A 13,739-nucleotide genomic window follows, 5' to 3' on the forward strand; every position below is an offset into this window, starting at 1 on the left:
TTGTTTTTAGTAAATTTTTATTAGTGAAAAAAGAAACTGAAATTTGTTCACTATATATTTTTATTTGTAGAAACTAGAATGTAGAATGTTTAGCAGGGAAGTTAATCACCGCGACCTTATAGATCTATTATTTGTTCCCCTTTCTTGAGCTACACCGAGTTATAACTCATCATACAGTCTCAGGGCTTTAACAAAAGTCAGTATCTGAGACGGCTCCACAGAGGCCAGCTCTCCATCCTCGACATCAGACGTACCAAAGTTCATGGCACGAATGGTCGTCGTCTCGGCGCACTCAGTGATAAGGTGTTCTGGTGTTTCCCCATTTTTCCCACAAAATCTGCATTCGCCGTTGTTTCTCAGCTTCAGCCTACTGAAGTGTTCGTTGAGGAGACAGTGTCCTGTTAGAAACCCCGTGACAATCCGAAGATTGTTTTTACTTAAATCAAGGAAAACCTTTGATTTTTCTCGGTCGTAAGTTCTGATAAACTTTTTCGAGTGTCTTAGACCGTTGGAGGACACCCATTCCAAGTTACGGATGGAGTCTTCCAGATTCTTCAGTTCCGCTTTTAGATGGTTCCCGTTTGGAAAACAGAACGGTTCTGGTTCAGTTAGTGGAGTGTTCGCTCGTTTTCTAGCCAGATCATTTGTTTTTTCATTGCCTTCTATCCCTTGGTGAGGCATCCAGAGAGTAGGAGGACTTTATTTTCTTTGCCTAATTTGTTGAGCTTCTCTAGGCATTCTTTGACCAACTTCGAATTGATGGTTACTGAGTTGATCGCGTTAAGTGCTGCTTGACTATCAGATAGGATGGCAATTTCCTGTTTTCGATAGTTCCTATCTAAGATAAATTGTACGCATCTTTCGATAGCGCAAATTTCTGCCTGAAGGATACTGGGGTAGGTGCCCATTGGTTCGGAGTATTCAGTTTTCGGCCCAAATACTCCTATCCCTGTCCCTGCTTTGGTTTTGGAAGCATCAGTATACCACGTGATGGTATGGTCTTTTATATGCTGAGTAAGCGTTTCTTTCTTCCAATCCTTTTTATTACTCAATACTACAGTGAGGTGTTTCTCAAAGTTGTAAATTCTTGGTATGTCATCCACTGGGAGTTGGAGAAGTGGAATTTTCTTTTTGAGGGTGTTCCAAGCCCCTGACCTGAAAATTCTCCCAGTACTGTTTCCGTCAATGACCATTCTAATCATTGTCGCATTGGCATAACTACCGACGACAATATGCAGTGGTGTTAGGTCTAGAATGACCTCCATTGCTGCTGTTGGACATGTTCTCATGGCACCTGTGATGCAGATACATGCCAGTCTCTGTACTTTGCACAGGGTTTGCCTTGCTGTACGTTGCTCTAGTTTTGTATACCAAGCAACTGCTCCATAAGTAATCATGGGTCTTACTATCATGGTATACATCCAGCGCAAAATGTTAGGGGCGCAGCCCCACCTATTTCCCGCCAGTCTTCTGCATATCATGAGAGCCTTTGTGGCTTTGCTGGTAATGTTCTTAATATGCCTGTTCCAGAGAAGTTTACTATCCAGGGTTATTCCCAGATATTTCACTTCCTGTGATGGCAGTATTTCCTTTTCATCTAGATGGATTCTTTTCAAGTTTTTCAAACTTCGCTTTCTGGTGAATGGCACTACCGCGGTTTTATCTGAGTTAATACTCAGCCCGACAGTCCTGTACCATCTCTCAGCGATGCGGAGTCCTCTTTGGATAATATTACACAGGGTGCCTTCATGTTTCCCTCCTGCAATGATGACTGTGTCATCTGCATACCCTATGCAGTCTTTTCCCGCTAGAGTTAATTCTTCCAGTAGTTCATTCACTCCCAAGCTCCACAGTAGGGGGAGGTAACTCCACCTTGTAGAGTTCCTTTCGTTGTTTTAACAACTACAGTTATGGTACCTATCTCAGCCTCTGCTGTTCGTGTTGAGAGCATTTCCCAAAACCAGCGAATTATCGTACTGTTCACCCCTCATGTTTCAAAAGATCGCTTGACCACCTTGTGTCAAACGCCCCTGCAATGTCCAAGAAGGCACATAGTGTTGTTTTTTTGCTATCCAGGCTTACCTGTATTAGCTCAGTTAACTGGTACAGAACAGTTTCTATATTTTTATTTACATTTTGTTCAATTATTTCCTATATATCGCACCCCCGTTTCAATAGTGCCATAACCCTATAATTGCCTATTTTACAGGAGACGCGAAACAAAAAAAATTGTGATTGTAATATGTTCTTGCGGAGCAATATCACTACTGGAGGCTACCAAATTTGGTATACGTATAGATTGAAGATGTCTCTACTGATTAATGATGTATAATTTAATGTAAAATTTATAGAGATATCCAAAAACAGGAAAAAATTAAGTGATATGGCATTACTGTTGATGTAAATTTTATTTTTATTCAATTTCAGGTTATGAACTATGGTTAAATAAAACTGCATTAGACTTGAAAATTAAATTTGGGTTTATGTATGAAGAGAACAACATTATAAAAGGTAAATGTAACAAAAAATATAACATTTTGTTATCATGTAAGAGAAAACAACATAAAAACGAAAAAAATAAACGAAATTTAAGGCTATTCTTAAAATCCAATATGGAATATGGCCTGATAAACAGGTAAGTATGACTTAGAACAACATTACAAAATGTAAGTGTAACATAAATGTAACAAAAAAATATAACATCTTGTTTTCATGTAAGGGAAAACAACATAAAAACGAATATTAAATTTGAAAAATGAAACAAAATGAAAGGCTATTCTTAAAATCCAATATGCAAATGGCCTGATAAACAGGTAAGTATGACTTAGAACAACATTACAAAATGTAAATGTAACATAAATGTAACAAAAAATATAACATTTTGTTTTCATGTGATAGAAAACAGCATAAAAACGAAATTTGAAATATTAAACGATTTTTTTAATTAAAGGCTATTGTCAAAATCCAATAAGACCTGATAAACAGGTAAGTACGACTTAGGAATCGCGCTAGCATCAAATAACTCTAGTAAGTCTCTTTTTTTCTTTGCATCAATCCTTGGCCTAGTTGTATAGGCCGGAACCAGAACCATCTGATTTTTCCTTGTTCTCTTTCTTGTTACTATCTCCAGATAATCTTCGCTTTCATAGGAGGTTTTCACTTGGAGAGAAAAAGGTTTATCCTTTTCATATTTCACGACTTTTATATTTGAACATAAAACTTTTTCCCCGTTTATCCCTCTATCAAAGTTGTTGCCCAGCTGTGTCTGAAGGTTCTTTATGTCATAAAAATCACTATAGCACAGTTCTTTCGCTTCATAGGGTAACCCTGTCTTTTTAGCGCCTCGTATAATTGTTACATATTGTTGAGGTAAAAATATTGGCCCTCTCTTCAGAGCTTGCTTCACAGCTTTTTCGATCACTGAATGAGCAGCGTCGCCTTCATTCTGCGTATGACCGCAGATTTGAAATTTGTGGCTTATACTTTTTATTTTTAAGTGATGAACAGCATACAAGAACATCGCCATGACAAATTTATTGTTGTTCTGTCCACAACAATTGTCACTAAAACACAACTTCTAAATTTTCATCATTCATTTTTATGGTCAGGTCTTCCAAATATTGGAAGATACAGGACGCTATTTCATTAGCTCCCCTGTTTCCTTCTCCCTGATGCCAAAAATAACATTTCGTCTCACCATTTAAAATGTTGGTTATGGTAAAATTATAGCAGTTAACCTTAGACTTGTAATAAAACAATGAGGTGTTGCCACGAGGGAATGGCATCACAGCTTGTAAGTCGAAGCAGGCGACAATGAAAGATGTGTTTTCACGTGCATTACCTTTGCCCAAGTCTTTATTTATCCTGCTGATTACTTTCTCATATTGGTGATCATCATATTTTTCTGTCAGCGTAGGGTCATCAGGAGTATTCTTAAAAGACTCGCATAAGTTGCATAAATCTTTTTTGGGAGAGAAAAATGAAATGTTGAATTCTTCATTAAAAATTTTTGAGAACATTACAAGATTTGCATGCGACTCTCCTTTCTCATCTGCTGTTTTTTATAGTCTCGGTGAAGGTCAGCGAGGCTTCTACCACCTTCAATATATTCGCGCGATGTTTGCGCTCTGAGGTAATGACTTTCCATTCGTGGAAATCCTTACTACAAATGAGCTTACCATGAGGTGTAAAAACACTTTCCAGACACTCTATGTAACCCGGTCCATCTGACCGGCATTTAGGTTCAGAAAGATCAGGAGAAACGCCTGTTAAATGTGGTGGAGACGGAGGTGTATCTATTACTTCATACCGATTCAAAGCGAGGCGCAATACTAGCGCACTCCAGAGTTCATTTTGCACAATATCTGGAATAAAACAACCTAAGAACTCATTTGAAAGAGCACTAATAATAATAATATTATGAGCCTACAATTTAACGGTCAATTTGGTCAATAGTAAATAGTACATATTTAACCACGTTTTAGAGTATAATAAATTCTGGAATAAAGTCTTATCACAATATAAGATAACCGCAATGCTTGTAGGGCCAACAATATCGATACAAAAAAATCAGCAAAAGTGCCATATCACGGGATATGGCGGTCTTGGAAAGTGCAAAACTGACAAAAACTGCCCACGCCGGCTTTAAGTACAACCACATCATATTATAAGGCAGTATTGAGAACTTTTTATTTGTATTTTTGCGTCAAGAACATATCATAAAACAGTTTAAGCCCCTATCAATAAAAGTCACTTGCCAATTTAGCATAAATTGTCAGAAGTTGTGTTATGGCTCTATAACACTGATTTGTGCAACCTTACTCCTCGAAATAAGATGACATACTGGCTTACGACGCTGTTGCTGATCCTTATAGTTACGAATGAGCCAACGGTCAAAGTGACTCCTGGCGCCTCACGCGGAATTTAGTAGCACTATTGATATGGCACTTTTACACATTGTAGACGTATAGGTATTCTATACACTGGGCAAAAAAACCCAATTTATAATTTTTTAGGGATATGGCACTATTGAAACAGGGGTGCGATATTTCAATATCTTTCTATATCTTTTTGATATGCTAGTTCCTCACTATATTCTGTTGAATTTTTATTCTTGAATGTCTAGTCTGTCACTAACTTGAATTGGACATCAATTATTTCAAATAAGCTATTAGTCTAAGAAAATAGGCCTTCAAATAAGAAGTTTTGGTAAAAACGGTTTGGTAAAGATTTTTTTAAATTCACCCCTAAGAAGGGGTAAACTAAATAAATAAAATCATTTTTTCCAAATTTCAGAGAAGTAGGGTAGTCCTTACCGTGGACTAGAAAAAAAAATCAAATAAGTTGTAAAGCGTCCAATTTTACATAAAAATGGTTTCTATACTTTATTATATAAAATTACTAACCAAATAATAATTGTGTAATCTGTCAGGGAATTTAAACAGGAATAAAAAGTCAGATAAATGAAAACCTCAATAAATCTATAACATGACGCTCAATATTTGGCTTTTGGATATAAAGATATATAAGGATTAATCACCGATTAAATATTTTCGCATTATTTTTCAAAACAGAGTTTCAATTGAAATATTGAAATATTTCAGACGTTGCAAATACCTATTAAACCAATTATTTACCTTAGATTAAAAATAGATCTTTTGAAATAAGCTTCGCGATCCTACTTAGCGTTTTCCGACAGCCGCAGCTTGGCGAATATCAAAATAAATTTGGGTTGCCACAGGTTAGATTACCGTATTTTTCATATTTATATTTCTCTCTATCTTATTATTTTTTAATTTGTGATATTTTACACTTCAAAAACCAGTAAAACTAATAATTTTGTCGTTCTTTTCCCATCGGTTTCTTGTAAAAAGTTATATATACACGGAAGGGGTTTTAAAGCGATCGATCCAGCAGTCCAGATATGACACTCCATATCCGCCGACCCAGTCATTCAGAGTACAGATATTTTGGTATTCACAAACGCGTATATCTGATTTTTCATCAGGTTAGAGCTCACAATAATCTATGCCACGCAATATGGGACTGCCACATATCCGATATTTCCCCGCGGTAGTCCACTAACGCACAGATATTAATGGGATGTAAAGACCGCGGCAAAAACATTTTTTTTTAAATCCCTTGTTTGTATGGACGGCTTTTTTTCGGGAACTTATACAGGGTGTCCCAAGCTGAGCGTGCATTAGAAGTTTCTAGAGAACCACAATATCTAGATCGGAGATTTTTTGCACATCATTGTTTCACAACGAGATCTATCGATTAAAAATATTTTCAATATGGAGGCACTTCCGGAAATACCGGAAGTTGACAGCAACTTTCTTGTTTTAAATGGGTGCCCCCATTTTTTATTGCATACTTAAATTCTTTGCAAAATTTTATGAATTTTGATATTAAACATGCTATACCTAACATAAACCGTTTTTGAGAAAAAAAAATATTTAAAATTTTTGGACTGAAAAAACTACCTAAGAAAAAATATGTGTATAGCCTAAACGTCAAATTTAGTGATTAGCCATTGTGACATAAAGAGAAGACATGTTGCTATCTATTTCAAGAATGAAATTGATTAACATGAAGAATTAAGAAATTATCGTAAATCAGTTTTCAAATGGAAACTCACTTTTTTTATTTCACTAATGAAAAGGCCTTTCAATTCGTTACTTTTTGACTGTACATGTTCCTATACCTAAAATAAATTGTTTTTAAGTTATTTGAACTTTACTTTTAAAGCGTATATTTTTCTTGATTTTAACTATTAGTCTATGACTTTAAACATCAAGTGACACAAAACAATAGATTTGGCCATATTGTGACACTTTTTTTTTTCGTTTTCGTATAATCAACCGAGGCGAATGAGGTGCGCCACCCTGTATATTGTAAATTAATGGGTGTTAATCAAACGGATATTTAGTTAGAAATAGTTAAATATACTTATTAATTAGGCTGTTTTAAATGGTGTGAAATTTCGTACTGAATAATCTGTTTAGTCTTGTTAAGAAGAATGTATCACATGTTATAAAGACAATAGTCATCATACCTACTTTCTTTCTTTTAGATATAAACAGTAAATGGTAAAGTATGAAACTAAAAAATATCTATTGTATTTTTTGATTGAGAGCCAATTTTAATAGATATCATTTTCATATATTGCATTAGCTGCTTTCATTGTTATATTTGACGATGATCATAGTATTTTTGAATTCCTTGGTTTTAGTATTTTAAGATTAATTTATAGCGATGATGAAAATATTAACATTTAGTGCTGTCAGAAAAATTTTAAAATAAAAGCGTTGGTCACAATATCAGATAGGTAACTTTCCGGGGTTACCCAAAAAATCTTCAAGGCTTAGCAATTCATAAACCTTCATTCTAAGTTATTGACATATATAATTAGATACTATTGTTATTACAAATAATAAAAATTCCTAAGAAATTATCGGCAAGTCCTCTAGTTTATAGCCACAATGAAAGGATAATTGCTGTTTACGCTCGAAGCGTTGAATTTTGCAATTATTTAATAATTTATAAATTTATGACTGCAGCGCTAAAACACGACTATCGTGTAGGTATTATACGTCGATTATATAATTTTAATTTGTTATATACTTATTACCATTATAGTAGGGGAGCACAAGATACTATATGAGGATTTACTCGAGTGTCGTGGAAACCTATTTTATCGTAAACATTAGATGCTAAAAAGAAAAAAAGGTCATATTTATGATGTTTACTCCTTTACTTTGCGTGATCTACAATTATTTTTTTGGTGCCCGGTGGCGTAGAGGTACAGGCTCTCGTCTACCAATCTCAAGGTGTGGGTTCGATTCCCACACCCGGCATTTGATCAGCCGACTATTTTTATTAAAATAAAAATAGTTTGGGTACCTAGGTCGACTCAGCCTTAAATGAGTACTTGGGATCCACAATCCTGAGGTAATAATAGGCGGTTGAAGCGTAGTGCTAGCCACATTACCTTCCTTGTATACCGAACGGCTCTAGTATAGCAAGCTGTACCTTGCTACTCCCAAGGCGTTAAACGCTATATACGGGAGCTATTATTATTATTATACTCCTTTGCTAAAAAAAACATCGGTCACAAATATATATTTGTAAGAAGGGCTAGATAATGAAAATAGAAAAAATATTTCAAGGCGCCAGATATTCAAAAGCGATGTTAAGTCAAGAAGCTTCTATTCAAAAGACTCATTCATTGCTGTTACTCGCTGACGAGTATTTGACACGCATCAGAAGATTATTACGTACTGCGTTTTCTTTCATAAACTTTTCTGTGACTGAAAAGCCCGATACGTAATGTTATCTTTCTTCCGCACTCCGGACTTTCAAAAATATCAATACTTTGTTGCATTTTACTTTTTGGTTTTCGTTGTTAATTGAGTGTACAATTCTTTACCATTGCGTTCCATTGTGCTCTGCTTTCTCCCACTGATTCTGCATGTTTAACTCTTTTAAGTTTTCATGGAAAATATCCTTGTACCTTTTGAGTTGTCCATCCGGGTTCCTTTTACCATCTACAAGCTCACCTTAAAGAAGATATTTCGGTAGGCGGTTTTCTTGCATCCTGCATACGTGACCAGTCCATCTTAAGCTTGTTTAGTAATCATGACTTCAGCACTCTCGCAGCTATCCTTTTCATGGGCTGATATGTTTGAGAGATGGTGGTACCATTTGATTCTTAACAGTTGTTTAAGGTTTCTCAGCTGCAACTTGTTTAATGCGTTCATGTGTCGGCGGTACGGCACCCAGGTTTGGCTTCCGTATAACATGGAGGGGATTATTAATGCTCGGTACATTGCAAGTTTTGTCTTTGTGCTCAAGTCATGATTGTAGAAAACCCTGTCGTTTAATTTCCAGAACACTCTTGAGGTGCTGCTAATTCTATGTCAAATTTCAAAGTCGATATTGACCTCCGAAATCAAACTACCGAGGTAATTGAATTCCGCTACATATTCCAATCGTTCTTCTCCAATTTTTATAGCATTGTTATGTTATGTTATGTTATGATATTCAGCTTAAGGCCTAAGGCCTCGTATCTCAGGTATATGTGTTCAGCATAAATATCTAGTTAAAAGACGTCTATATTTTGTCTATATTTGGACGCGACCAAAACTCATGGCGAATACATAGTTGTCAGCAACACAGTATAGTGATGATTTTAGCTTACTTTACTTCGGCTTGTGGAAATAAGCAAACTATGTTTTTTTTTTCGTAATACTTGAGTGTTGTCCTTCAAAATAAAAAAGTAACCATACTCGAGAATGTCCAGGAGACGGTTTTTTTGCAACTATGTCACTTTTCTGATTGGCTGGGGGTAATGTGGAGGTACTAAAGGGTGGAGGTACTAAAGGGTGCAAGGTTTCTCCTTCTATGTTATTCTGCTTCAGTTCCCCTACTAATACAGACAATAGTTAAAAGAAAAGAAATATTATAGCTTGAACATAAAAGCTGCTGTGTTTATTAATTTTGCGGTTTTTGAGAGAAATAAATGTTTGAACAGCTGTACGGATTTTATTGCTAAGTTATCAATAAAATGTTTATGGTATCCCGGTTCGATGTTTATAGAAACCATTGTAGAATTACTTTATAAAAAAGAAAAATAATTAAAACTTGAGTTGATAATTGTTGTAAAATGTATTTAATTAGATTTTTTTCAAGTAAATTAAATGTTTACACTGCGATACCAATTAATCAGGCGATTGTAAGATCAAAGTATATAACGTATGATAAGATCTACATTGATGTAATTACTCATTGGGCATTTGAACTGCATTTAATATTAACTAATAAAATCAATATTAATTGCAATGTTTAAACTGATGTGTAGTAGGTTTATTCTTGATATTAGAGTTAACTACTTACTGATAATTGTTATTGATACTTATAAAAGGTGATAAATATAATGAACTTTGCAAATAATAAAAGAGTAAAGCAGATATTTATGATGCAGATATTTTAGTATTAATATATAATATTAATAATTACTATTAATAGTATTTTGATCTGCTATTACACCTAATTTGTATACAGATTCAAAAAAATTCAAAAACACGTCAATTTTGTTTGTGAGGGGGGTAACTTTTGCCCCAAAAACGATTGCAAAACATTCAATCCTCTAAGTGGGGGTGTCATCCCCCAACTTTATTCAAATGGAAAGGGGGGTCATGTGGTGCCGCAATGAAAAGAGCTTTCAATCCTCTATATTTCCCCACTTCGTTTTTGAAAATCAAGCAATTTTGCAAGCAACGATCAAAATCGTCTTCGTTGAGTTCTTGTACCAACTGAATTTTATACGAGTGGAACTTGTGTTTTTTTAATATCCTTTGGAAACTTGTACGATTTCCGCCGGCTAATTTTCTTGCACTCAGAATACTGTCCATGGCAACTTGGCCCAATACGAATACCTCCATAGCTTCATTTACTACAGGATTTTCCCTCTGCCTCTTTTTATTCATAACGGAACCAGTTTCGCGAAATTTTGCTACTAACTGGCGAAGAATTTTGCCATAAAGGTGTTTGTCTGGATGGCGTTCATTGAATATCTGCGCAACCCGATTGCAAACATCTAGAAATAATAAGAAAAAACAGCAAATTGCTCGAAGGAATTTATCCTTATCATTTACTCTGATAAATGTTTAAAACACTTTTCAAATTTCAATCCTTCATATTTTCCCAACGACTCGACCGATCTTCAAAAACGAAGCAGGAAAGTATAGAGAATAGAAAGCCCTTTTTATTGCGGTACCCCTTGACCCCCCTACCCATTAGAAAAAAATCCGGGGATGACACCCCCGCTTAGAGAGTTGAAGATTTTGCAATAATTTTGGGGGCAAAAGTTGTCCCCCTCACAAACAAAATTGACGTGTTTTTGAATTTTCTGAAAAAAAAATTACCCTGGCCGTTATGCCTTGCGGAACGTTTTCGATGGGCCACCCTGTACTTATTAAATTACTGTTATGATACAGAACAATTTCCCTAGTTCAATAAGTAGATATATTATGTTAATGACAATAATATCTTTAACATGTTCATGATGCTAACAACTAACCAAGATGCTAACAACTAACAACTAACCAAGACAACCTCTAGGCAATATATGTTAAACTGTGGAGTATCTTTACAGTTATTTTTAATAAATTATAAGTTTGTTAAAAAATCCTTCATTAATGATGTCTTTTCCGTTAAAACTAAACACTAAAACATTATTTTATAATATTTTTTGATTAAATCAGTTTATTGTTAGTTTAATTATTTCTCCTAAATTTTTCCTTTAAATTTGTAAATGATAATTTTTATCAGAAACTGTATAAAAACAAAAACAAGAAAATAAATTTATACGAACTTCAAAAACACATTTTCTTTTTCGAAATTAAGATACGACAACCTTGTATATATTGAATACGACAATAATTAGTGGAGGAATGTTCATCAAATATGCATAAATAATTGAGCTTATAATTACGTCCTAAAAAAGAAAATATTTTAATGTTATCATTTATCATACAAGACTCACTATCGTCTACTTCGGATTGACAAAACAAATACCGAACACGCTTCAATGTCTACTGATAATAAAAAAGAATGATTAAAATACCGAGCAAAAATCAAAAACTTGCAACGGGGGATTCAAAGATTTTTTTTATTTTCTTCACTGTTCATAGACAGAGTTGGTATAGAGATTGGTTTCAAGATGAAAAATACATAAACATATTTTAAAAAATGGCTAAGAAGGCAGCACACACAGCCTGTTTAGTATTTTCATAGCGCCCAAACTTTTGTGTATATGTATGTCTGTACATGCTTTAGAAAATATTGTAGCTTAAGAAAAGCCTGGTAGAAACGCTGTCCATAAAAATATATGTGAAAATCTAGAGTAAATCTTTGGTGTTGTAATAGAAAATTAGTTGGTTAGTGTTAGAACATGCGTGCTATACAGTTCCTCGATTGTCTTTACAAGAGAAAAAACTTTTTTTATTATTGGCATGTTGAGAAATATGCATACTTTATAAAAATCTTTGCTTGTTAATTGATTAATCCCGTTCATAAACGGTTAGTTTGTAAAAGTACCCATAGGTACTTTTACAAATTTCCGCACCGTTTTAGAGAAAATTAGAAAGAAACATAAAATATTGTTGAATTTTTCCTAGAAAATCATCAGTTTCTCTCAAAGGTCAATAATAAAAAAGGTTTTTCTCTTGTAAATACAATCTGGGGACACACTGTAGTTTAAATATGTATTTAAATAATGTATTATTGCCAATTTAAGGGATTTCTATAACATTCTTATACATTTTGCAATATTTGTGTCTCTGTTGTTTATTTGAAAATTTGAAAATTCATTTTCAATTATTCCTAATAAACCAAACAGTACCTTACGATACTTAAAACACTTTCAACAACGATTACAAAATGATAATTTCAACCATCAACAACCCTTTATGCTAAGTGAATATTAAAATTTATATTTTAAAGTTTTAAACAGTATGTTTTCTAGTTCATCCCTCTAACGACCCTTCTAAGGGAAAAATAACATTTTACTACTCTTAAAAGGAGTAAAAGATATCGTATCAAAAAGGACGTCATTGGAATCAGAATTCATTTTATTAAAAAACGTAGATAAACATATTATTTGATTTTTTTACTTTACTAATAATTTAGAGTAAAAATTTTGAGGCTAGAAGAAATGTCTATTCTTCTGTTTATATTAACTAAAATAAAAATGTGTATTAACTGAACAGTAAAGAATGGTATCTACCAGAAAACCGTCTACTTTCAACATTCAACAACACTTCTACGATCCTGCTCCTGCTAAAATCACTATCTTCTTGTACTGAACAAAACAACACCGTTTAATGTCTGCCGATGGATGCTACCGGTATTCCTGCGCCGAAAAAGATCACGCTTCCGCGGCAAGAAGCTGCTGGTCGAGCTTCCTGCGATTCGAGACGCGAACGTCGACGAACTGGCTGAGTGATGGCAGCAGGCGGCAGGCCAGCGTGCAGCAGGACGATACAGACGCGGGCACACAGCTTTGAGTCTGAGCGGCAGAGTTAACTATCTTGGAAAGAACAACAGTCATTGATGGCGAAAAACAATTTTCACCACCTGCTACCTGTCTGTAATGCCGGGTCCAAAACAACAAGACAGAAACATTCATGTTTTACGACAAAATTGCGACAATTATATCTCATTTTTGTTTTGTTTCAAAATTCTGAGACTTTTCAATGTTCCGTCTCGAGTCAGTAAAGATTAAAGTGTCTATGTTTTGTTCGTATATTTTACGACAAGTTGTCGGCGCAGTGTGGATGGCGTGTGCTGCCAACAGTAGGAGACCAGTGAAATCACACATGGTTAATAAAACTCATTCGCAACAACTAAACTTTCGACTTTGTTGTGCTTTTGTCCTTGCGGTGTGGACAATTTGTCTCAAGTTTCTCTTGTCAGAATTATCCATTTTTTGTTGCAAGTTTGTCTTGTTTTCAAAATCGTTTTTATTTTTTGTCGCCTTGGTCTGGACCCGGTATGAGGTTACATTAACCGTATTACAAATGTTATACGATTACAAGTATACAGGATGAGTTTCCTGCGATGTTCTCTATGGGTATCTCAGAAACTACTTGAAATAGAGAGTCGGTTAAATGGGGAAAGAATTGCAGTTTTGTGGGGTCATAAATATGCGCCTTTCAGATTTTTGAAAAAGTTCA

General features: G+C 34.7%; 1 protein-coding gene across 1 annotated transcript in view; it reads right to left on the reverse strand.

Moving 5' to 3' along the window:
• Positions 1-13,051, reverse strand: part of LOC115883054 (cGMP-dependent protein kinase 1-like) — a 66,538-nt gene extending 53,487 nt beyond the window's left edge. Inside the window, exon 1 of the mRNA XM_030901329.1 lies at positions 12,791-13,051. The gene's annotated coding sequence lies outside the window, so the exon portion shown is untranslated. The remainder of the gene's footprint in view (positions 1-12,790) is intronic.
• Between the last annotated feature and the right edge of the window lie 688 nt (positions 13,052-13,739).

The sequence above is a fragment of the Sitophilus oryzae genome, unplaced genomic scaffold (genome assembly GCF_002938485.1).
Source record: "Sitophilus oryzae breed Bouriz unplaced genomic scaffold, Soryzae_2.0 scaffold_1802_pilon_pilon, whole genome shotgun sequence".
NCBI classification, from domain to species: Eukaryota; Metazoa; Arthropoda; class Insecta; order Coleoptera; family Curculionidae; genus Sitophilus; species Sitophilus oryzae.